This window comes from Pyxicephalus adspersus, chromosome 7 (assembly GCF_032062135.1).
Source record: "Pyxicephalus adspersus chromosome 7, UCB_Pads_2.0, whole genome shotgun sequence".
In the NCBI taxonomy this organism is placed as follows: Eukaryota; Metazoa; Chordata; class Amphibia; order Anura; family Pyxicephalidae; genus Pyxicephalus; species Pyxicephalus adspersus.
In genome coordinates, this window is record NC_092864.1 from 54,688,677 (window position 1) to 54,714,653 (window position 25,977).

Sequence of the window (25,977 nt, forward strand, 5' to 3'; positions counted from 1 at the left end):
TCACTTTCATACCCATGTAAATTGCTGTTTCAAGTTTTTATAGCAAGAGCTATGTACATGCATCGATATGATCACAATGCAGTTAGGCATTTGCATTTCAACCAATTTATTAACCACTCTGCCACCCATGCATGGACTGCAACCTCAGAATAATTGTAGTGTGTTATATTGATAGAAAGTGGCAGGCTCTGGGCTTCTAGCTAACATTAAAAAACAACTATTTAGGCAACAACACCAGCACAATGGACCCAGCCATTTCCCTAGCAATACCTTTTAGATCCTAAAATCCCGGTCAGATTTTCTTACTGCTTTGTAAGAGTTCATGCTTTGTCTATTTTCTGCTGTTTTCAATATAGTGCATCAAGTTAAGGATGAGAATGCAATGTGCTAAGCAGATGAGAAGATCAGAAGAATGTCAAATTCAAAGGGACAGGGGACGTTGTAACTGGAGCCAGCTGTTCTACAGTACGAATGATTCATTGCACATGTGTCAGTATGGGTCTGGGCCTTAGGACCATCTCTTCTCTATGGCTGAGAGAAGATCTGCTTTTCTAACACAGCTGCTTTTTATTATTATTATTCCACTGGCCTCAGATCTCAGCTCTCCCAATTGCTCCTTTTGGGCAGATTTTCATCCTAGAATCCCAGCAAATAAAACAGGTTTTTTGACTTAGGAACAAAATGAAAATATTTTAACCATTTCTGAGAATCACTTTTCTTTTATTATATTTGCAGTGTGTTTAAAGATTCTGTCAGGGAAAGGCCCTTACTTCTAACCAGATATAAAGAATAGAAACCTAGATATTTATGCTTACCATGTCTATAGCTAACGCCTTTTAGTTCTGGGAATCAAAAATAAAATTGTAGGTACTATTTAAAGACATTACATTCAATTGCATCTACCTCAACTCTTTCTCCTAAAGCTTTTTCTAAGTTCCTCTAGTTCTTCTCCAAAACCCACCTGGCCCTTATCACTATTTTTGGGTTCCAGAAAAAAATATCTTGAGTTACAGCTGCATGGATGTAAATTGAGGTTTGCAGTGGTATAAAAGTAATGATTTTCCTGTTTTTTTAGAGAATATTTGATAGTAAATATTACCAGGAATTATGGATAATTGTTTATTCAGTTCTTTATAAAGTATCTGCCTGCTACAACTTTCACTGTTTCTCAGCTTTTGTTGGTAGAAGGAAAACAATTAAAAAGGTATTAATAAATCAAACCTGCTGCTGACAGGAAAGTGACGCAGAGAATTATAAAGTGTAGAAAAGAAATCCTCTTCCTGCCAGCAAAGAGGGAAAGAGCCATACAATTTTATTACATATTCCACTCCCCCCCTTTTTGAAGCAGTAACATTGAGATACTTGGCAAACAATTAACCACAATCCTACCAGCCAGCTGTAGGACCTCCAGTCTTTTTAGGTAGAGTGCTAAAACCAACCATCTAATAAGAATTAAGCTGCGGGTTCTATTCTAAATACCTACAATTGTCAAATGTGGTTAATAAGTGTTAATTGCAGCAGATCATACTCTTGTATGATCTAGCTCATAGAACTTTACTTTTTCAATTTTTTCCTGTGGTTTTAGAAAAGGGAAGGACTTAGACTAAACAAGCAGATCTTAATTTTTAGTGCAGGATTTACTTTAAACCTCAGGCGCAGCTATTTTTATAATAAAATTTATAATTTTTTTTAAATTTGTAATTGTGACATTAAAACTTTTAGAACTGTCCTGCTGTACATATCAGAAGGTCTCAGGACCCAGGAGCTCCAGAAGTCCTAAGTGTTAAGGCGAGAAAGATTAGGAAGCAGAATATTGAAAAAACTCCAGGGGTAAATCCGGACACCAATATTTCATTCCACCACTGGTATGGTTTTACTGAATAGTGAAATGTTTTTTTCAATAAAATGTTATCTATTGGGTTAGGGTTATGTATTTAGGAGATGGAAATGAGATTTCATGTACAGTTCTAGTCAAAAATGTTTTTTTTTAATATCTGGTACAATGTGAAAGAGTTATAATTTATGTTAGGTTTTTACAGCTCTCTGTTTCTCATCAGTCAAAAAAATTGATTTACTATCTAAGAGATATGACAATAAGTAGGAAACTGCGCAAAGTGAAGGAGAAAGCCACTTGTGGCATTTGTCACTGGCACACGTCTACTCACTGGAAAATGAGAGTTTCTACCCTACCCCTGTTCTGGGGCCAACCTTATTGAGTTACCTATCACTTTGTGTCTTGGTGATAATAGTCATAATAACAGCTATGAATTCATCTTCTCAGACTAAATATACATATGAATATAAAGCTGAAAGAGGTTGTAATCCCTTTTTTTAATAATAGTTTTTTATGATTTGCAACAATGATATAATAAGTTATAAAATAAAAACATATAAAATATATATTTGTACATATGTCACAATCCAGCCACACAGCATTGTGTTTTCTCCACAAAAAAGGAAGACGTATATTTTATTACCACTTTTGTTTGGCCCTTCAACATACAATATCTCATCATCTTGAATCCTTTAGGTAAACATTGGTAAGGGACAGATGTTCATGTAACCTTTCATTAGCTTGGGGTATTAGTGTAATATTACATTAATAGAAACAAAAGTCAGATATTTCTAAACTGTTCTTTATTTATAGCAGGGACCACCCAACTAAAGGCAGAGTGAGAAAAAATTCTGTATAAAAACTTAAAGAAATATTTACAGGGTTTATTTCACATGCTTACAAATGAATCCATCTCCATAAAGACAGGAAAAAGATTGTCTAAAAAAGGAAATCCCTAAGGTAAGAAATATTGAAACAAATTCACCCAAAAAAAATTATTGTAGACATAATGTAGACATAGTGGCATAATGTAGACATAATGGCAAATATTTTGAACAATATATTTTACATACACTTAAAGTAATGTCCACAAAAAATTAAATATTTGTCCTTAAAAACATTTTTTTTCTGGCAAATCTAGCAATTTGTGATTGGTTGTTATGGCTAATACTTCTACAATTGTTCTTATTTTATTTGTTCTGGTTTTCCTAAATCAGCTCCTAAGAAAAGTCAGCTAGTACTGAATTGTGTACATGCTGGTAAAACTATGGTGCATACATCTTTAATCAACTTGTAGAAGTATACTAAATCAGAAACATAAATTAATAACTTTGAGCATTCTTGGTAGTGACATATCTACCTAGCAAAATACCCTACATAATGTACAAATGAGTATATCAGATTTATAAATGTAAGCAGTAAATCCTTTATATGTAGTCTAAATCAAAGTATATGTTAATTACCAGTGCTCTGTATTTAATGTTTTCTGCTGATTACAGACAGGATCTTAGTAGCTGGGGAGAATTCCATTAAACAAACTCCTGGTGGTCTGGTTTTGTCCTCTCGCCTTTGATGGGCATGTTACACAACCAGTGTCCTGTACACAGCTGTGTGTGATGAAAAGCAGGAGGTGCATAAAGTACCATATTTGCAAATGATCCGCATGACACACCATTACCTTCTGTCAATATGCCTAAAAGATCCTAGTATAATTTTTTTCTTAAAATGATAACACAAAAAAAAAAATGCATGGATACCACAGGGAGTGGATCACGGAAAGATATACACCTTTAGGTTTAATCTTCCTTTAGTAACTATGTCACAATATCATGCTTTTAGGGCTTGAATCACAAAAGTCTACCAAAACATTTTATGTAAACAATACTGGTACATACATAGTACAACCATTCCAGAAGCCACCGGTTCACTTAAGTTCTCCTACTGTACCAGTGGTGATTATCCAGGGACAGAGCAAAACACTTCTAGAGCCCTACAAAACACTGACACAGAAATGACAATAAATTGTCAGCTTAATTAGTATTCAGTGAATACAAGCCTTGAAAGAAAAATGGGTGAAACATTTTTTCAAAGTCAAACTCAATTCAAATAACATGTAAGTAGATTGAGCTGTCCTCTTTAAAAATTCCAAAGTTTATTAAAAATAGTGACTAAGGGGGTCTGATCACTCTACAGTCACTCAGGTCTCCAGTCAGTCACTTTTCGCTTCAGATAGATGATGTTGGACAAAAGTGGATGTAGAGTAGGTCATAATGGGCATTCATCTGTCATTGCCCAAACTGTTCACAGGGCATCTGTTACCCAGACAAGTGGCAACCACAGCCACGATGCTTCCAATTACTGTCCCCCTTATGGCAGGTCACAGTAGGCACAGACCAATGTACCAGATTGGCTAAACGTGCCCATCTTCCCTTCTCTCTGCTAGGCCTACTCATTCTCCTTCCCTGGTCATGTTCTGACACCCCTGTTCTTGGCAGATCCCACTGCTTAAAAGGGACACATGCAGTTGGAGTGCTGCACCAAGAACCTGCACCAGACCATGCTCCATGCACATATGCTAACAAGGGACATGTGGACAAAAGAAAATATCTATTAGAGGCAAATGGGGAGGCTGACCCAGGTCCTTCAGCCAGCAGAGGTCTCAGGCCTGACTGCCCTACCAAAAGTTTTCACTGTGCTGCTCACTGTGCCGCTCTGCTGAAAGACAGACTCTGCTGTCCCATGCAGGCGGCACTGTTTACCGGTACAGCAGTACATTGCCATCCCTCAGACTGAATTGGCCATGGCTGGCGTGATGGAGAAGTCCAGTGACATTAACAAAGACATTTCCACCTCTATCCACCTGTTGTGTTTAGGGCTTGGGTGGACCCCCAAATGTCTTACTATGACCCTGGCAGACAGGAAGGAGAGACAGCAAAGCGAGCAGAGCCAATAACATCAGAAAGTTGTTTCTTCATTGTCTAATCATGGGGCTGTGGGCTGACACCACTTTATTCCCTTACTCTTCACATATGTATATTTCCACTGTGTATTACACCTTATTTCCCGGCAGTTCTTATACTACCTGTTGTCTAAATCTGATAGTCCTTCATTTACAGTATCCAACAAGTACAAGACCTAGAAATATAGTAATGTGTGGCTCTATATTGATCGTTCATTATACTATGGCTGAGTAAAGCTGGAAGCATAAGTACAAATAAAATACTTTCACAAAAATGAAAATCTGTCATTATTTAACATGCCTTAGTACAACACACAACACATGAACAGTAGTCACCTATGCTTTACAATGATAATTTAAGAAGTGTGTAAGACACACTGTTAAATAAAATCTTGTTCCATGTATACACTGTATAAATATGAAGTCGGGACAATGTCAGATGGGTGATTTTGCAAAAGCAATTAAATGCTGTTACCAGTTGTTAAAACCGGTGATTGGCAGCCTGCGATGCAATGTGCCTCGTAATACTTCTCACACATGTAAGGCTGATTTGCCAAAGGAGTTGAGAAACTTCATTCAAAAAGAGTGAGGAGTTACTTTGGCTACCCAGTCCACCTTTACCATGATTGGATAAGTGAAGTGAATCTTTACTCTTTGGTAATTCCTCTAGTATATTAGCCTCCTTACATCTACACCTGAAACCATTTCTAGAATGGCGGTACCAAGAATTGATTATATCATTTTTCCCATTCGGAGATGATAATATCACTCCTATATAAGTTTTCAGGGTTTTGGCCAGAGCATCTCATCTTGGGATTCGAATCCACACTCAGGTCACATGTTCTCTTAAAACCATAAGTGTAAGGTATTGAACAAGGGTCCCCGATGGAGAAATATTGTGGCAGGGGAAAAGGGGAAAGTGAGTATTAGTGGGTGGGCTTGAATTTTTACTTAGCCCTGAATACAAAAAAACACAACAAGTATAATTACCAATGTAACTCAATAACCTAATATACCAAATGATAAAGTACCATCAATTTGAAAATTGATGCATAGTCCACCAGTTTAATGGGTTTGCCAAAACTCACACAGCATTCTATAACTAAAAGGACCTGAAATCTTTTCTCTTTTTTATGCTTTTAAAATATAATTCTCCTTGCGGGGGGTGTGGCCGGAAGCGGAAGCGGATGGTAGCTTTTGCCTGAGGCTCTGAAGCGTGGTCGTGCACCGGGAATTACAGCGGCTATTAGCAAGCTTTCTTTCTTCTTATCTTCACTCCTGAGCATACTGGGGACCCTTTTTTAGCGATGGGCAAGCGGAAAACCGGCTCCACACCGCGGAAACTGACAGAATTCTTTGCAGCGTCGGATCAGCCTGGCCAAGATGGCGCTGGTAGGCGGGCTTCCAGACACAGCAAGAATATGAATGGCTTTAGTGACCATACGGACGGAGCTGTATCTAGAGGAAGAGAGGGAGACTCAGAGACAGCATCTCGATCCTCATCTACACAAGCGAGTCCAGTCAAATCTAAATTGAAGCTGACAACTCTCCCAGCAGATTTGAGTGGCTACCTATCTCAACTTATCTCAGTACTGATACCAGGTGCGGCGCCCTTTGAGTTATTGATTGATAGAGCTCACAGACTACCCAAACCTGCACATCTTCCGGAGAAAGTGTCTAGAGATGTTATGGCTAGGATCCATTTTTTCCATATCAAAGAACAAATAATGGCCAAATCGAGACAAGAGGCTAAACTTCCAGACCCATATTCTAATATTACCCTTTTCTCGGACATTTCAAAATATAATTCTCCTTGAAATATTTTAAAATATCACCAGATTATGTTTTATGCCTATAAACTTTATTTTAGAATGTAACAAGTATCATCAAGACAAAGAAAAATGCTAAATCCACCCAGTGAGGACACAGGCAGCATTACAAACATAAACTATTGCTCATTCTATCAGTTAGAAAATGTTTGCCTTTACAAATATTTTTTGGAATATTTTCACTTTTAATCACTCTGGTGTTTCTGTACAGAAACATAGAGGCAGACCACGGAGTCATGAAGATGACTGTTTGAAGTATGGCCGTGGCAATGTGGACATTTATGGTTCAGAAAGTTTTGACAACAATTGTACATAAGTGATGAATTATAACCTGCATATTTTTAGCACTAATGATTATAAGTGAATACGCTATGCTCAACATGACAGCAATCACAAATGTCATTAAAATAAATAATGTCACTATGGATATTCCTACATAGAATGGTAAAAAAAAGGAGTCAACCTTTGTAAAAATGTGAAACCTCTTTTAGTATGATGGCAAAACCTTTTTTTTCTTAGAACACGTGTCCAGTCAAAAAATATATCTCATCCATTCACTCAGCCATCTCCATGTGGAGGAGCCAGAGCATGGGGTGTTATACTGTCCCCTGGTGGAACAAAGATTTACTTGCACCTAACATCTTTGATATTATCAATGTTAGGGCCACATATAAACCAGGGATGACCTAGACAGAGTACTGCACAAATCACCCGGGCTCATGGAATCTCAGATTAGCACATATTGACTGGACAGACATTTAATTTTGCACAGAGTTTTTAAAACCAAATGGTGATCTTTACATGGTGATATGAAAAAAAAGTAGGAAAAACTACTAAACTATCTTGATCTTGCCATATTACCATCTAAATAAATCAATATGGTGTTTAGAAGGAAATAACTTTGCCTGTGCTTTATTGTCTTGGTTATAAATATAATGAATACCATACTCCTGACTTTGCTGTGCAATTATTTCTGGCGACTAAGGGGTTATCAGGGGTGTCTGGGATGCAGAACTGCTCTGTCTGTATCTTTTGCCAGCATTTCACTGCTCCTGAAAACTCTCCATTTATGGAAAGCTACTGCATTCCCTGTGCTTGTCACTCTACAAAGAATTAATCCCACAGAGAAAGATAATACGAACAATATGTGTGTATAATTATCTTTTTATAACTAATATTTTAATACTGTACATACAAACATAACTAAAATGTCTACAGAGTATATAATGATTTTATTTTTGTATACTTGAAGGATCCAATAAAGTTGCTGATATTTCTGGGACCTAAATAAACAGGTGGCTTGAGAATCATTAGGACCCACTATACATTTAGTATAACATTTCTGTTCAGTCAGATACAATGGGCCTGATTTATTAAAGCTCTCCAAGGCTGGAGTGGATACACTTTCATCAGTGAAGCTAAGTGATCCAGCAAACCTGGAATGGATTTCCTCGAGGTCATTTGCTATTTGTTAGCAAATGTTTTGAATCCTGAACCAAATCCATTCCAAGTTGTGTATCCTCTCCAGCCTTGGGGAGCTTTAAGAAATCAGGCCCAAAGCATTAGCTTTGTAATGCATCTTGCAGGGTGGTGGTTAACCTATGGAACACCAATGCTTATCAATAATAAAAGATTTAGTAGTGACAGGCATTACTCTTATAAGTGGCCCTCTGACTATAGAAGCAATGTCTTCCATATAGGAGTATAGTCAAGGGGTGTGAATCCTGAAACATCTACAAGCTATTCAAGTTGTTTTAGACCAGTGCTAAGTTTAGGTTTGGCAGTTTAGGCCATTAGCTAGCCAGCTTGGATACACAGTTAGGTTTGGGTCCGATTTCACAAGATTACTTGATTGTATGTGAATGGAGTTACAAGAGCAGTTACCTCCTGAACAAGACTTATCATATTTGTATGTACTAACATATTATTATTTATTTATAATTCAGAATAAAATATCAATGGCCCACAATTTAACCTGAAAATCCGTGTCATTGGTTTCTACTAATTAAATATTTGCATTTTGCGAAACTCATGATGTTACCAAACCAAATATAGTACTATGGGTGTGGTGTTTCTGGCAATCAGACTTGAGCAAATACAGTCTTGGTAGACGATGCCAGTATGAATGGCGCGATTTTTAAAGGATGACACATATAACTGCTGTTATATACCAAAGCAACAGATTTTAGGAGTGGAAAATTGCTCTGAGATCCATTTATGCACACCATATTTACTAAGATAACTACATCAGTCATTTGATTTACATATCTTGTGTGCTTTTATTGCCAATGGTCAGAATGCATATGACTCCAATATATATTTTATTTTTACCATACCAAGTTCTCCATTCAATATTATTAAGTTTTTAAGTTTTTAATCATCTCTTTTTAAAAAGAAAGTTTTAGTTTGGACACTAAGCTTGAGATGTGCAAAACTAGGGATGAACAAAAACAGAAGTTTGAGGTGATCAATAAATGATCATAAAACAGAAAGATATGGCTGCAATTGAAATTTTTAATGCTAATCCAATGAGAAATATACATTCTGGGCCATTGAGATCCAAAGTTCTGACTCTACTGTAATCCACTGAAAAAAAAAAAAAATTTGAAGGGTGACGCTCTTGTCACTGCTATTTTTTGTCCTGGGGGTGAAGAATTTGGTGATATAGTTACCTATTCCATGTTTTAACAGGCTTCCTCCTCTTTGGTTCCCTAAAAGTCCTGCATTGTCTGTAGGAGTGGACACAAATTGTCCAAATACACTGCAAAGTGCCAGACAGCAAAGATGAGCACCAGCAAGGAATAGGAAATACAGAATAGGTAGATATTCCCTGCAAGAGTAATTTATTGGCTTGAAGTTTAGCATTAAACTAAATTTAGCCCAAGAAACTGTTATTTTCAGAAATTGATATTTGATCATTTGCTGCATATATATTTCTTTAAGTGTTGATATCTTAAAAGCAAATGCATTGGTTGCATCAATGCTACACAAGGGGAATACATTGAAGCCCATGCAAACAGGTTTTTTGAGGAATTTAATGCATTGCAATAATGGACTGAGGAATAAAATGCTAGAATAGCATTGTTTTGTGATTTTTTTTTATTAACTAAAGCTTATGTTTCCTTTATTTAAAAAAAACTTCTGTATTTAATAAACATTTTCATAGGAACAAAAAATAAAAAACATGCAAGCATAGTTAAACAATGAGGAAAGAATCAATTTGCCCACCAGGCAATCTGTACTTTTTTCATTTGCTTGTATAATGTCCTCCAAATATGTCCAATCTGCAAAGGCTCATTCTGTTTATGAATCACAATTGTCTAGATTCCAAAAGTTTATGATTCTCTACAGATTGCACAAACCTGCAGTAAATATTTACTTGAATTAGAAAAATACCAAAAGCTAAACACAGGCAAGCACAAACTGCATAAATGATTGAAAATGCAACAAAAAAACTATATACATTTAAGTAAAGTTAAAAATATGCAACAAATGCTCAAGTATTTGGACCCTTTAGCTGCTAGATTGGCAGAATAATTGTTTGAAAAATGCAATATGAATAAATAACAGCAAAAAAAGGTCTGCCATGACTTTTGATCAGTGCTCATATGGGATTTTATGGTGCAGGGAAAGCAATAGGGTTAGAGTGGGGTATATCTTGCCACTGACATCCCTAGGTGGTATAACATGCCAATAGGTGAGTATGACCACCAGGCTCCACACATGGTTCAAATATATCACTTGAAACTGCCTTTTCATTGCATAGCACCTGTGTATTAGTGCTATGATTTATGGGCGTTTCCTGGTATATATCTTGAGCATTTCTACCCATACAATCATACTTTCCAAGTAGTCATAAGCTTTTACCAGACCACACAAACCTCTTTCCAAGGTGCTTTGTATAGTTCTCTAAATATAATCTTACAAGCCCTTTGATAGACACATTAGGACTGTAGGTTCTTTTGGCATCAAGTTGCAAATTGGTTTGTAGGCATCTGCAGAGTTCTATTGATTGTGCCAACTCTAACAAGATCCTTCAAGTAAATTCTTCCACCACTCCTGAACTAAAATGTAATATTTATTTTATGATGATTAATATTGTTACATTCAGAACAACCTCTGCTTCTCCAGTTTCCAATTGCTAATGACAAAAATAAAGAATTCCACAAACTAATTTTATAAGTCTAAATACTACTTCTGTAACAGATAATAAATCCAGGACACATGTTACTATCAAAATTCAGCAGCATACTTATTACATAAACCTAACTGCCCATGGCCACTTACAGTGCACATACTAAAGTTAAACATACTAGCTCTAACATCACATTGCATATGCATAACATATAACACAAATGCAGAAAATTAGCACAAGAAGAGCATAATAGTAAATAAAACCCAGTATCAAAATTACTGTACAAAAAATGACTCTAGCTTGACAGTGAAGTTATTACATAAAGCCACATCTAACTGGAATATAACTTTTTTTTTACAAAAGCAGCAATAAAAAGGACTTAACACAGAAGCAAATGAGAATTGCAGTTGTCAGACAAACAGGAGCAGATGAAAGAACATGATAACAGCAACACCATAAAGGAAGAATGCATTTTACTGCCGTGCCATGGCGTGACCCAAATTCCAGATAACCCAGACACACCCACCCTAAAAAGGCATTGGGGGGACCACTGTGCATGCAGCCAAGTCTTCAGCCTGCTATTGACAAACAGGGGTTTATATAAATTAGAGGAAATAAAAACACAAAAGTTGAGTGGTTTCCCATGGCAATGACATTTACCTTTCAAAAAGAGGATTTTTGCATTGCTTTTAAAAATAATCAAATTTTCTCCAATCTTCATTAATCAAGTGCCTAGCATGACACATGCATTTCAAAGAATCTATCTCAAAGAACCCTTTTATGTAAAATTTCATATAAATGTTCAGTTTAAAACTAAAGAAATCTGCCTTTTGTTGTCTCTTCCACATCTCCTACGCTAATTGTTAGGAGTTACTAAATTGGCTTGCATTTCCTGAGCAAGCCTGAGTATCATATTGCCTCTATAATCCAGTATTATGGCTTTAATTATGTGTGAGCAAGAACATATCACTTCATTTCTCTCCCTTAACCTACATTGCCCAATTACACATTGCTTTACTGTGTCTACCCATCACAATACCACACTGCACACTTTCTTTCAGCAGATATCTTCTATGTAACTATGTAACTTTAATTGTTCCTGAAGGTGAACTGCTTATACTGTATCTAATATTCATGCTAAAAATATGGCTAAAAGTTTTAAGCTTTCCTATTAACAAAATTATTACAAAATTCCCAAATCCATAATTGCCCTTGTTTCCATACCCCTGAGCTGAAGAAGAGATAGTAGGTAACTTGTCAGCTTCACACTTGTGTGCCAGTCATGTTCTTCAGTCAGGACTCCTGTGATGCTCTGCCAGGCAGACTTGTCTCCTGGTCTCCTAGGGCTGATGAGGATAGAGATGGTGAGAGGTCCAGCTGCTCAGACTGAAGGTAGCAGCTCAAGACTGAAAGAGGGAAATCCAATCGCCTACAATCCCAGCCCAAATGAGAAACAGTTCAAAATACTCCCCCACTCCCCCACTCCCCCTCTCCAAACCTGCCCTCTTTCCAAACTGCTCCCATCTGGCTCCTATCACTGGCTGATGTCACTACTTTATGTTTAACCCTCAAACCACTATGGAACATATGTATCACAGTCATTAAACCCTTCTCGTTTCTAAAAAGCAAAATCCAGGTGGTCTGTACTGGATTCAGTCATCTTCTGTATAAAGCACAGAATGGAAATAAACAGCACAGACATGGAGCAAATAATGTCACAACCTTAATTAGAGGAGTGTAAATAAAAGACTAACGGTTACCGTTGCTATAAGGTGGACAAATGACAAAAAACTATATCATGTCAGGAAAAAAAAATGTATGCTTGTTTGGAACATACGTGACATGTCCTTGTTTGCAACATACGTGACAGACACATGAAAGTAGGAATGAGATGTGTCAGTGACGAGTCTATGTTATCTTCTTGATAAGACATTATAAACTCAGTGTCCTGCCTACACCCACCTCCCAGCCTCCTTCTTTTAGTCCACATTCCCTTACTTAGAGCAAGTGAGGAGAAACTATCCGGGAATCCACTTTCAGGATTTCAACTTGGCAAACCTACAGCTTTTTTGCACTCTTTGGCAGATGTTATTAAAAGTTATGCAAACGGCAATAGGAAAAGTATTTGAACTTAAAGAAACTGAAGGAGATAGCGGAGTGAATGTGTCTGTTTTCAGTAGATCTCCACTACAATTCTAATAACAATTCCAGTAGTATGAAATGCTGAGATTGTCTGAGAAAAAGCTGCCATATGAACCTTACACAACTGTGTTATGTTGTGAGTCATAAAAGGAAAACTGTGGATACTTTTTTGTAGATCTATTGTGGAATCCAGGTGACCCTGGGGATATTACATTGCATGGCACACCTGCCATAAAGCAAAATAAGAAATTCACTTCTGTAAAGCATCAAATATTTTTTTTTCCTTGCTTTACTAATGTACACCCACCTAGCCTACCTCTAATAGCAGAAGGGTTGACGTACATTTGGTCTGTCCATGGCAAACAGCCTTATGTGTATGCTGAGAGCCTGGAGAAAGCCAGGCACTGAAGAAGTACGTGAGAAGAGACCCAGTCATGTGGTGGGGCCTCCTGTCTTATTTCGCCTTAGACCTAGTTCACAAGAGTTTCCACTTGTATTAGAGCAGTGAGAGCAAGCATTTGCAAAGTTTTCCACAAGCTTAATTAGCTTTGCTGGAGTCTTAAAAGAAAACCTCAGCTCCACTTTGGAAAGCTTAAACACAGATCTTCATAGGAGTTCTGACTTTAAACAATTTATAATTGACATTGCCTTCATTCTCTTGCAGGCTCTCCAACATGAAAACTGCAGCAAAAAACAAATACCAACATTATAAGTCTTAAACAAAAGTTCCCTCTATTGAATAATAACAAATTCTGCACCCTAGCTAATATAATTGTAAAGGACATGGCATGGTGGAGACAAGGCCCAATAAAAAGTTCAGAAGAATAGAAGTTATTAATTGGCAGCATCAAGAGGGAAATGTGTGTTTTTGTGTATGTCATATGTAAACATTTTTAACAGTGCCTTTTATTGTAGATGTAGGTGGACATTTCTCTTTAAAGAAAAGTAACTAAGGGAACCGAAACGTGGTGTGAGGGATCATGTTTCATCTAGATAAAAAAAAAAATTGTAACTCTTTCTGAACTAATCAGCCCCTTATAGGCATATTTTGTTAAGCATGTCTTCACAACTGATCAACATAACTGAAAGTCTTTTTTAATGTACAGTTTAAATTTTATTTATTTTTTACATTTGAAAATGGCCTTTCTGGTTAGTACAGAGGTGTAATCTTAAACACTCCACATAACACTGAAATAAAGCATACATGGTTACATGGCGGGTCATGTGGGAATATATTTGACTAGTGTGTGTATGCATGTAGGTGACATAATAAAATTAGCAGTGATAGGTAATGCTTCTTTCCTAATCTGCACAAAGTAGCTTTATATAGCTGGGGTATTTCCAGAGAAAAGGGCAATAGTGGCTTCTTAAAGCTTTGCAAGAATATGTCTGAGAAAATCACACACACTATTAGGAGATTCATCTGTGGTAAGAAATAATGGTTCGTCTTCATCGTAACAAAGAAGAAATGAGTCAGAGGTAAGCAGTTGCATATCTTCCTGAAAAGCCTGAGAATGCTAACAACTATTTCCAAGGAACATCCATGACACAGACAACAGACAACGATGAGGATCTGCAACTGTAGTTTTATGAACAAGAAAGCCATGGTATAAATTCACAAGCCAAGATTTTGGCAAGAGTTCTTGTTTGAATTTTGGTTCAGTAGCATATAGGATACATTTTTTTTTGTCTTGCCTTCTGTTAGGTGAATACCCAGTACTTCCAAGCACCAACCTTTGTTTTTTTTTGGGGGGGGACATAAGCATCACTGCTTACCTAAGTATGTTTTCTTCAAAATAGAGGAGGTCTGGGTGTCCCTGAATATATTAAATATTTCTATGCAACACACTTACGCCATTTAACCTCTGTGTTCACCTTGGCGTCTTTCAACCGTTGGATGGAGATCAAGAAGCTATGAATGGCTCTATTACATGCCTATTCCCTATTATGGATTTCTTCTTGAGGCCCTATGCAACTCATTAGACATACCTGGCTTCAGTGTTGTATAGTTACATAGTTAGGTTGAAAAAAAGACATAAGTCCATCAAGTTCAACCATTAGGGAAACAAACATAAAAAAAAAATAAATAAAAAAAAAACCCTATGAACATAATTGACCTGGAGGAAGGCAAAAAAAAAAAACATGGTTCAATGTATAGACAAGTTTCAATTTATGGCCCCAGAATGAATTTTCATAATTCTCAACTACTGTAAAGTTTCCAGCATCAGACTGTTCTACCCTGGCAATCCAGATGTCTCTTCCACTTTGGGCAGTTAGTACATCCATGCACAAGGCAGCTTCTCTCTTTTTCAGATTTACAGAAGAAATGTAATGTCCTACACACTTTTTTTTTGGTTACTTTCAAATTCGGCACCATACTCAGTCCATCATTAAAAACGTACCCTTTTCTAATCTAGCTCCCTTGGAATGGATATGTGCAAGGGGACTTTTGAGAAGCACCTTATACATCAAGTAGTAAATACTAAGCCAACAGTGCCCTTTGTTAAACATTGATATATGCGGACATGGTACTTGGAAGGGGTCTTCAATTGGAGCTCCGCTCCTAAGAGCTCCTTCTGCACGCTATATAAGGAAAATGCATAGAAAATTCTAATAACTTACATGCCATTTTTCCAGTTACCAGGAAGATTTGATGGAGGAGTCATTAGAGGTTATTACCCTATACCACATATTTGGCCAACTTTTAGTCCCCTATTGTTGAATGATTTTTGGTCACCTTAATAACCTGATGGAAACCTTTTTACCCCTGAATGTATTGACCCATCTGCAGGGACTACCTGTATATACCCTCTCTAAACTGAAAAAAAATGTAACATTGTTAACCTCCCCCCTGGACTGTCGGATCTCTACTCTCAAATTAAAGATGTTCAACTAATGAAACAGCTCGTCTTTATGACAGGATTAGTAAATTTACCGCAATATGGGCACCTTAAGATTCATTATTACTATCTCTCCCTAAAATGTTTCAACGTTTTGGTTACAATCCCCACAAGGGGGAACAAGGATCTTAAAAGTTACCATGATATGCTACTCCCAGGTTCAGTCCTAGCTGTTTCTCTCTCTTTTTCTTTTTTTTTTGTATAAGTTTACTACTTGTTTTCTTCTTTTCCTTTTCTTTTCTATATAGTCTTTATAAACCATCACTCCTGGTATATTCCAATAATGATTAAGCTTTTTACAATCTCTGATACTTCCTGTATTCAGGAATAAATTTATTGTCGCTTGGTATACTGTGATAGTTTTATGGTCTACTTGTTTTTCATTTTTTCATTTTTGGTAATATTTGTTATTTCTTTTAATGTCCAATTTTTTTTTTCATCTTTATATTTCATTAAAAAGAACTGATTGTTAAGGGATAAGCATAGTAATATATTATTTTCAAATCACCATAATTTGATAAACAAAGGAAATCTTGAGAAAATGAAAGTTTTCCATGAAGAACCACAATACTATACATATCATTACATCTAAAGAGGTCTATAGAGGTTAGCCTTGCAGAGACCACAAGACACAGGAAACAAATAATTTAGCAGCACAGCACAGCTGTATACCACAATATTAACAAAGTACTTTAGCAAAAGATTTTTGGAAACCTGATCTCTATCTGAATGGAGAATAAAGTCTATTAAAGCAGAATTGATTTAGCCAGAATATATCTATAAACGTATTCACATTTTATGTAAACCACGCTTAAGAAATTACTGTTGATTTCCAGGGCACATACAGTTGTAAAAAAGTAAGTACCTTACATGAAAATTCTTGGTATTTTCAACATATTTAATTCAAACAACTTCTACAGATAAAGGTACCTAAAGTGTTCCTTAACTCAGAATTTTTACTTTACATAAAAGGGTACACAACCCTTTAATTCAAAGTAAATATTTTGTTTTTTTTAAGTGTAACACCAAAATTCCTATTAGGGGGCGATTACCTAGGTGATCAAGAATGAATAGGAGTGCAAAGCCTCTTGGGATAGCTACGTCATGCCTCAGGGGAGGCTCTTGGCTGCTCTCCGAGAGCCTCTCGCATGCACAGAAGGAGCCTTTTTATCAATAGAGGACAAAATTGCCAATCTCACGCATGCACACTGAGATCGGCAAGTTTTTTCCCAAACTACGGCACCCAATTTGATACCTGCACAATGCGAGATCGGGTGATGTAGGAAGAAGACAGAAGAAGAGAACATAGAAGCGCCTGGCACTCCCTCTGCGCTGGTCCGAAGACGGATACCGGGATGATGCGGGACCCGATGGAAGAAAACTCCTGACAGACTGATCTGTGGAATTGAAGGTAAGTGTGATTTTATTGTTTTGAGTAAGTTTTGGGTTTTCTTCCACTTTAAATAAAAACAGAAGGAGATTGGTCTTTTAAATAATTTATCAAACAAAAATATTATTAGATGTAATGGTGTTCTGTGGGAAAAGGAGGTACCCTCTTGGCCTTATCTAGTATTGCCTCCTTAGCAGAAACTATTTTCTACGGTAGTATTGCCTCCTTAGCAGACCACTACTCCATGTAGTTTTTTTTTTATTTTCTTCCATAAACTGTCTGTTTTAAACCTCCCAAAACTATTTCAATAGGACTAAAATTAGAGTTTTGACTAGACCAGTCCATAACCTTCCATTCCTACTTGCAGCCATTATTTAGTTAATTTCCTAGTATGCATCGGATCATTATCATGTTGAATGATCCATTCCCTTTTTAACCTCAACTTTTGAAAAGATGTCTTCACAATCTATTCACCACACTATCAAATGATTCATTTTTCAGATTTCATAGTTTACGTTTATCACTGCAAACTATCAAAGACAAGAACCAGCAAAACAATACCAAATCATAACATTTCCAACACTATGCTTCACATTTGGTAAAGGGTTTAGGGTTTTTCTGAAATGCTGTCTTTCATTTACACCAAAGATGTATACAGTTTCTGTGGCCAAGCAATTATATCCAATTCATCAGTTCACAAAAGATTGTTTTAAATGTCATGGTCCTTGTCCATATGTTCAAAAGAAAAATAATTAATATTATTTGTGAACTGCATTTTTTTCTTGGCACTTCTACTTGGTGGTAAATTGGTCTGACCTCTTTCTGATTGTAGGTTCATGCACTTTAATAGCTATTGTAAAAGTTACCTGCAGATATTGCACTTCATCAAATGTTGTTCTTCTGCTTTTGGCATCAAATGGTAACTTCAACTTGGTGTGCAGAAATGTCCTCAGCAAAATACAAGGTATTTGATATATACCTTACTCATGTGTAATAAACCTTAAAGTGGAGTGTTTAATATTAAGTATTACATATTGTTTTCTAAATCCTTAGGCAGAAATTTAGACATTTACAACCTCATTTCTGTGGGCTTTAGAGAGCTCTTTTGACCCAGGCAGGATGACACCACATACATCAATAGAAAAAAGAACACCAGACCTTCCATATCTGAGGTTTAAAATAGACATGTTCCAGATGCATATTCCCTTTGAAGGTTTCCCATTATTGACACCAAACCTGGAATGCCTGATTCTAATTTCATGGATTTGAAATGACAGTAAATGTTGGAACTTATTTTTTTCCCAGGACAAATCTGCATTTTGTTCATTTAGTTTATAAGCAGGAGTATACCAAGGTTCTTATGTGTCATTAGTTTAAGTATATCACCTCTAATTGTCTCCACTGATTGAATTGAATATCTAATGTGTGCTTTCCCAACTATGCCTAAAAATCTCAATCTCAAGCCCTAACTTTCTCACATGACTGCACTTATTTACAAAATCAGCTATGGATTTCTATAACTGAAGGTAAGCATGTTCCAGGAATGTCAATGACTAAATCATTAATTGTCTTTAAACAAGCGTGTGATCAGCAATGTCTGAACTGTCATTCTGTATAATTTTTCCATTTAATTAACAAACTCACTAGCAAAGTCAAGATCCGTATGACATTCCCAGAGGCTGTACCTTCTGACAACGATGGCAGCTCCCATAATTCTATCCTCAGGTGTTCCCTTTAAGAAAGCATCTGGATGGCAGACCCAAACATTTTATTAAAGCATGGATGAAGACAAATTTGAAATCTCTCTAGTGCAGTGTTACTCAACCAGGGTTTCCTGCAATCCTAGGGTTGCTCCACAGGTTGTTAGGGATTCCTTGAGAAATTAACAGTTTATGTTCAGTTTAACTGACACCAATGATCTTTTTGGCTATGTGTATGGGTGACATTCTTCCCAGTGACCACACTGATGTACTGTGAGCTGTTGGTAAAGTATTTTACTTGAGTTTTTTTTACCCATTTTACCCTGTCTACTCTTCTACCATTTACCTCTTCTTACTTTCCACCTTTTATTCTATTTCCATCATCTCAGTGACCTTATGTGGTGTACTTAAATATGTGTACATATACTTATGTATATGTTTTCCTAAGTGTGGGAAGTGATAGGTTTGTCCATAGTCTGGACAGTACACTGTCCTGTGGACATATATGTATTTTAACTATGTATTTAGTTGTTTTCCTTGAGTACCATAAATTGTTTACTCCATATCCAGAGCGGAAAACCTTGGTATGATATATATAGAAGGTGTTAGGTTGACTAAAAAGTTCGTTAAAATGTCAGCAATGTCTAAAAAAACAATCATTCAAATTTAAATTCACAATTTACTCCCATTACTCAAACTATTTCCTGGGGGAAATTTCAATGTGCTCCATATGGACTGAATTGAGGCTGCAGTGTATAAAAAGCACAGAGTGGAAAATTGATTAAAATGTAGGAATATTTTTTTTAATATCCTTGGATTTTTAGCCAGATACAAAACTTTATAACAACAACTTGATATCTCTAAGGAAAGATTACCATTTATTCTACAAAACTATAACATTTGCCAATGAAGCTACAAATTAATGTCATCAAGGAAGTGTGTAAGGAAGTGTGTGAGCAGTCCTTACATACACTGCCTGGCCAGCAACAAAGTCATAACTTTTATTGGACCGCCTTTAGCTTACATTACTGCATGCATTTGCTGTGGTATTAGCCCAATAAGCTTATGCAATGTCACAACATTTATTTCCATCCAGGACTGTATTAATTTTTCACCAAAATCTTGTATTGATGATGTGTAAAGTCTTCTTCAGCATATACCAAAGATTATCATTGGGTTTAAGGTCTGGTCTTTGTGGTGGCCAATCTATGTGTGAAAATGATGTCTCATGCTTCCTAAACCATTATTAGAATTTGAGCCTGAAGAATCCTGGCATTGTCATCTTGGAATATGCTCATGCAACCTGGTCATTCAGCGGACCTCATTTATCGGCCAAATAACATTGGTGAACCCAGACCTAACCAACTTAGGCAACCCCGAATGAATATAACACTGCTTCCACAGGTTGGGGACTTATTTTAGCCCAGAAATTGGGCATTACTATAGAAATTATTATTACTATAGTGCAGAAACTTTTTGGTTGCATTCTTTAGTCTTACATTCTTTGATTAGGCAATATTAAACATGAAATGCGTAACAGTGTTTGTCTATACTTTCATTATCCCACATTTTATGGGATAAAGATCACTTGCAAAGAGCAGCTGGTTTGTGCCATCAGACACAAAACTATTTTCACTGCACACGGTAATGAGCTGGATTTGCACGCTGCGTATGATATAGGCAAGCATTGACTGACCTAGAGATGACTTTTAGTAGTAGTAGCCCTGCCTTTCTCTTTTGCTGTTAATTTCTATGACTATGCCTTCAGGTAACACTTGCAATCAACCAATGCGCATAATAAACAGTTTCCTGCCCTGGTGGGGCAAGTTGCAATAGAACAACAGTGTGAATGTGGCCTAAAAGTACATTGCAGTGTTTGAGTAGGTTGATACTTCTGCTGCTGTTGCATGATAGTTTGTGTAATTTGCAGCAAAGTAGTAAAGGCTACTTAATATGTAATCCTTACTAAAGTAACAGCATAGTAGTGGGGGAGGTCAAGTCGGTGGAGTACATTGTACAGAGTAATTAATTGTGGGAATTTAACAAGCCTTATTGAATACATTTTTCCTGATTAGACAGGCCACCAACATAGATCAGTACCTGATGCATCTTTTTTTGATCCTCTTTGACCTTAATTTGCTAAGCAACATTTGTATGCAGTTTTAATATACGGCCTTGGCTTCATAATAAAAATGTAGATGTCAAACACAGCCAGTGCCCATCTAATGAATAGTGATGGGAAATTGTGAATTGCATCATATACTAAAACCATCTGCAATAGCTGAAGCATAGCAGAGAGGAAAGTGGGGATTGTAGCTGTGGGTATCAGTAAGTGGAAACATATGATGATCAGCTGTGAAGCATATGACAAGTACAAGGACATCTAAAAGTATAGTAATGCATCTCTTAGAATGTACTCTTTATGTTCAGTTTACATCATCATATGTAACACAAGTAAGCAAATCAAAAGCTAACTAGAGTGTAATTTGTAGCTTTGAAAATTCATTTCTTTTTCATTTTTTTTCAACATCAGAATATGTATGTTTACTGCAAACTGTTCATCGGGTAAGGTTAAAAAAAAACAAAACAAAAAAACATCTTTTTGGTCGATATGGCTGATTTGCACACATATTTGTTGATCTAAAAGTTTAAAGTGTGTATCAGGGCAAAATAATTAAAAAAAAAAGCTATTTGCTATTACTAAGTATACAGGTTAATTATTTTCTACCTAAGTATTGCACAGGTCTCATTTGCAAGAACAGAAAGTCTGTCCTAAATAGATAAAAGCAAAACTGGCTTTGAATTTCAGCTTAGTTTAAATTTCGTAAAACTAGAACCCTTTCATTTTTTTTAAACATTTTTACTGGAACTATTTAATTTTTAAATTGTGAAGTGGGTTCTAAATTGGTCTGGTGGTTACAGAAACTAATTTATACTATCCTGTTCATGTAACAAGAAATGCTAACCCTGACTATGAGAGTTCTAACCCTCACCTTTGGCCACAGGTCAGTCTCTTACTACCTGGCCTATGCATGTGGTTGCAGTTATCCCTTCTGCTCTGGATTCATCAGATGCAGGGATGTCTTAGCAAAATCAATGTGTTTTTTCACTTGATTTTCATGCCTCATGCAACTATCTTCTTCCTCTCTTTAGAATTCCTACCAGTCCTGCTGTTACAACTGCTTTGGTCTAAAGGTTCCCTCCTGCCCACCTGCTTCAGCTGGGCTTCAGATTCAATATATTTGTTCATGGTTCTTTTTTTATTTCTCTTTTCCTATTTTTGACTTAGTCATGACTATTATTGGCCTATTACAGGCCCCTACCTACTGTATAGCTTTGATCTCAGTCTTGTCTTTGATTTTGTTCCTTATATTGGTGCTGTCACCAATTTAAAGGCATCTGACTGGTCCTGAATACCATCCCAAATTACTTTACATGGGACTGTGGATAAGATACACAGATCAGGCAGTATTCTAATAGTCTCTAGTAAAAGCAAACTTCAATTTAACAAATCACAGTGAACTTACCAAACTGTTTCTTACCAAAATTTATCTTATTATAAACATAATATTTGGAAATAATTTTTAGTTGGCCATACCAAGAGACCCTTGCAACCTAACCTTCTGGCTCCATAACTCTGCCTAGAAAAGGACACTCCAAAGACCTCAACTCACATGTTGACTACTTGAGTCCACCTACCAGACACTCTTGTGTATCAACGTATTTTCGCTGAAGGTCAGCTTCCTATGGCCATTCTCAGAAAGTGTTTTAAGGCTGGTGCCCACACACAATTAAGGTAGTTTACAGACTCCTCATGCTTGTCAGTGGCTGCATAAATCAAGAATGGAATCCTCCCCTCTCCTTTACCACATTGTCTTTGCTTACTTAGGCCTTCAGGAGCTATTGGATTACCATGGGAATCAGACATCACAATTCTTTTGGCTTTGTTCTGCTCCTGGTATATGCTGTTCTGCAGGGATAGTGTAACAGACTTTATACTGCTTACGTACTTTCACCCCAAGACCATTTTTATCCAAATCAGCTTAAATTGCTTTCTAAATAAACAGATGTATTGCAAACTGTAGATCATTTAGCCATTTCACTGTTGAGTGTAAATTATTTCACCACTGAGTGTATATTATTTCACCACTGAGTGTATATTATTTGACAATTCTGCACAGTAAATAATAACATATGCACACTTTTACAATAGGACATCTACTTTCTTTAGTGTTTGAGTTCAGAAGGGAAGCAGTTAACCCAAAAGGAATACTGCAGATGATCGTAAATTGTTATACAATAATTTCATCTCTAGATGAGTCATAATGTCCAGGTCCTCCTGAAGTCCATTACTCTTCTAAAGACAGCAGATAGATTTGGAATTTTCTGCCCGCCCTTATTGTCTCCTCCTGTCCTCCTCTATGGTCTCAATTTCCATCCACAAGGTTTTTGCCTTTGGCTGATGTCCAGGAGGCAGCTGCAAAACATCGGCTTGACACATGGAGAAAGCAGAAGGGTGAAGGGAGATAGCTAAACCCTAGGGAGGAACTGCAGGATTGTGAAGACTGTTACAAGAGAGATTCTCTGTCACCTTATAAGAAATATCCTTCGATGAAACCCTTACACAGCCGGCTATGCTTACTTTTTTTACCAGGTGTATCATAGTGGTTCCCCCCACAAAACTATACTATATTAATAATACAATCACCAATTCCCAACCTAAGCACTAGGAATCCTCTCTCCGGTCCCCTTGACTTTTGCTCTCTATTTTTAGTAAACAGGAGAAAAAACAGACTCTGAAATGAAAAGCACATGAAATAAATATTATCGCACATTATATTAATGCTCCTATTATTTATTGTTTTTATCTTTCAGTGAAATTATTCAGAAGTTTTTCTTGGATAGTCCAGCACTGTATATTTTATTTACTTACTTAGTCCTTATGATCTTCTGCCTTTCATATATAAATCTGATTTTCCTGCTCCTTCATGTTTTCTTTTTAACCTAAAATGGGTCAGACTTTCCAAAGCCCTTATGAACACAGCAACAACTTTTTTTTTTTACATTCTTAGCCAGTTATAATTTAGTTTTTATAGATATGATTATTGATGGTAAAGTCTTCTCAAAAATTATTCTCTATTAACATTACTTTTCCTCCATCTAAAATGACCTTTGTATACTCAATACAGTGACTTAATTTAACTCCTGTCAAACTTGTAGCAACTTAAACAACTTTGGCATACAAAATTTATAGAGAAACAGCTATTCAGATATACCGTATTTTTCGGACTATAAGACGCACTTTTTCTTCCCCAAAACTGGGGGGGAAAAGTGGGTGCGTCTTATACACCGAATACACGTTAAATATACCGGTAATTAAAAAAAATCATACTCACCCGATCCCGCGATGCTGTGGGTCTTTCAAAAATTGAATTTTTTTTTTGTAAAAAACTGGTAGCATGTAGTCTACTTTATATTCAAAGCTACTTTCTAGATGTACTACAAAAATAGTTTTTTTATGTTGTGAACTATAAAGGGTCCTGTGGCTTCTCTCAACATCCACTGCTGTGACTTCCCCCAACTTTCTGTTTGTAAATTTAGCTATAAATGTCCAGGGATGACCAGAAAAAGTGACTAAAGTAACCTTGAGGTCTATTCCTTAACTTTAATACTATTGGGGTAGCTTCTTGTTTTGACCCAGGACTAGCATTCCATCAAGCCCCACTTTTCTTCTGACCTCTTGTCCTGCAGTGTTCATTCTAAATCTTAGGCTCAAGTGATTGAAGTAAGAGAAGGCCAAGAAACTAGGATTTTAAAAACAGGTCAGCTGCAGCAGCCTAAACCTATAGGCCCTGATTTAATAAAGTTCTCCAAGGCTGGAGAAAATACACTTTTAACAGTGAAGCTGGGTGATCCAGCAAATCTGGAATGGATCTGGTCCAGGATTGAAAACATTTGCTAACAAAAACTTGACTTTTAGGAAATCCATTACAGGTTTTCTGGATTACCCAGCTTTACTGACGAAAGTGTATTCTCTCCAGCCTTGGAGAACTGTAATAAAGCAGGGCCATAGTGCAGGTGTTCTTTAAAACTGTGAAACAAGGTAAACTTGTATGTAGTTTATGATTAAGTACTGTAAGTGGCATTCAATAGGCAGTGTTTTCCAAATAGTTGTCTAATAAAATAAGGCCTGCTTCCTGCTCTTAGATAAAGTTTTTATAAACAGGTTCCTTAGGCAATTGAGCTGTAGCCATGTTTCAATTGCTTAGTACGTTTGATCTCCTAATGCTATGCATACACTGATTTCATTGGTGATAAAAAATATTAGTTGAGGATTGTAAATTGTGAAAATAAAGTGGCAAAAGATTACATTCAGCTGCCACCACATACCAGACACCTATATGTGCCATCTCGAAATGCCAAGTACACTGTACTTCAGGATGCACTGGTATTCAAATATCAACTCAACGTCTGTGGTTAAGAGCTTTACTATTACCCCTCCTGCGTCCTACAACTTGTGGGCCACTTGTCAAAATAATGGGACAATATTAGGGTTAAGCACCATGTTCTTGATCAGGGAAGCATGGTCAAAATTTCCACTTTTTGGGTGCATTTGATCATTCAAGCCACCTAGGATACCAAATGGACAACTAATCTGATATGAAAACACTGAAAGGTAACTGTAATGTACAACATTGGGTAATCTTGTGAGTCTCCAATTGCATGGCGATTTTAACAGTGGCAGGCCTCCTGGCAGCCTAAATTACAGTAATAGAGAAGTAACTAGGCCCCATGGAGAATTGAAAGTTGCAGAAGATTGGTGGGCAACTGGCACTAGTGTTGATGTTCGAATTCGGGTTGTCCCTATATTCCACCCGAATATGGCTGTTCGAATTCAGGTAAAGTAGTATGGTACTATATGTTTTTGTCTGTGTATTTAGCTGTTTGCCTAAAGTTCAAAAATTGTATTTTTTTGTTTTTAGCAACACCTACCCTATCTACATTCAGTTTATTATGGGAAACCATTTATATAACTTAGTTTATATTTAGCTTTTTATAGGTGCTAGATTTGTCTTTTCCATCAAAGT

The 25,977-nt window shown here is 36.6% G+C and overlaps 1 protein-coding gene across 1 annotated transcript in view; it reads right to left on the minus strand.

The window, feature by feature from the left end:
* The window catches only part of COL6A3 (collagen type VI alpha 3 chain), a 76,650-nt gene extending 64,477 nt beyond the window's left edge, over positions 1-12,173 (minus strand). The window contains exon 1 of the mRNA XM_072418513.1: positions 11,982-12,173. The gene's annotated coding sequence lies outside the window, so the exon portion shown is untranslated. The remainder of the gene's footprint in view (positions 1-11,981) is intronic.
* Positions 12,174-25,977: the final 13,804 nt, after the last annotated feature.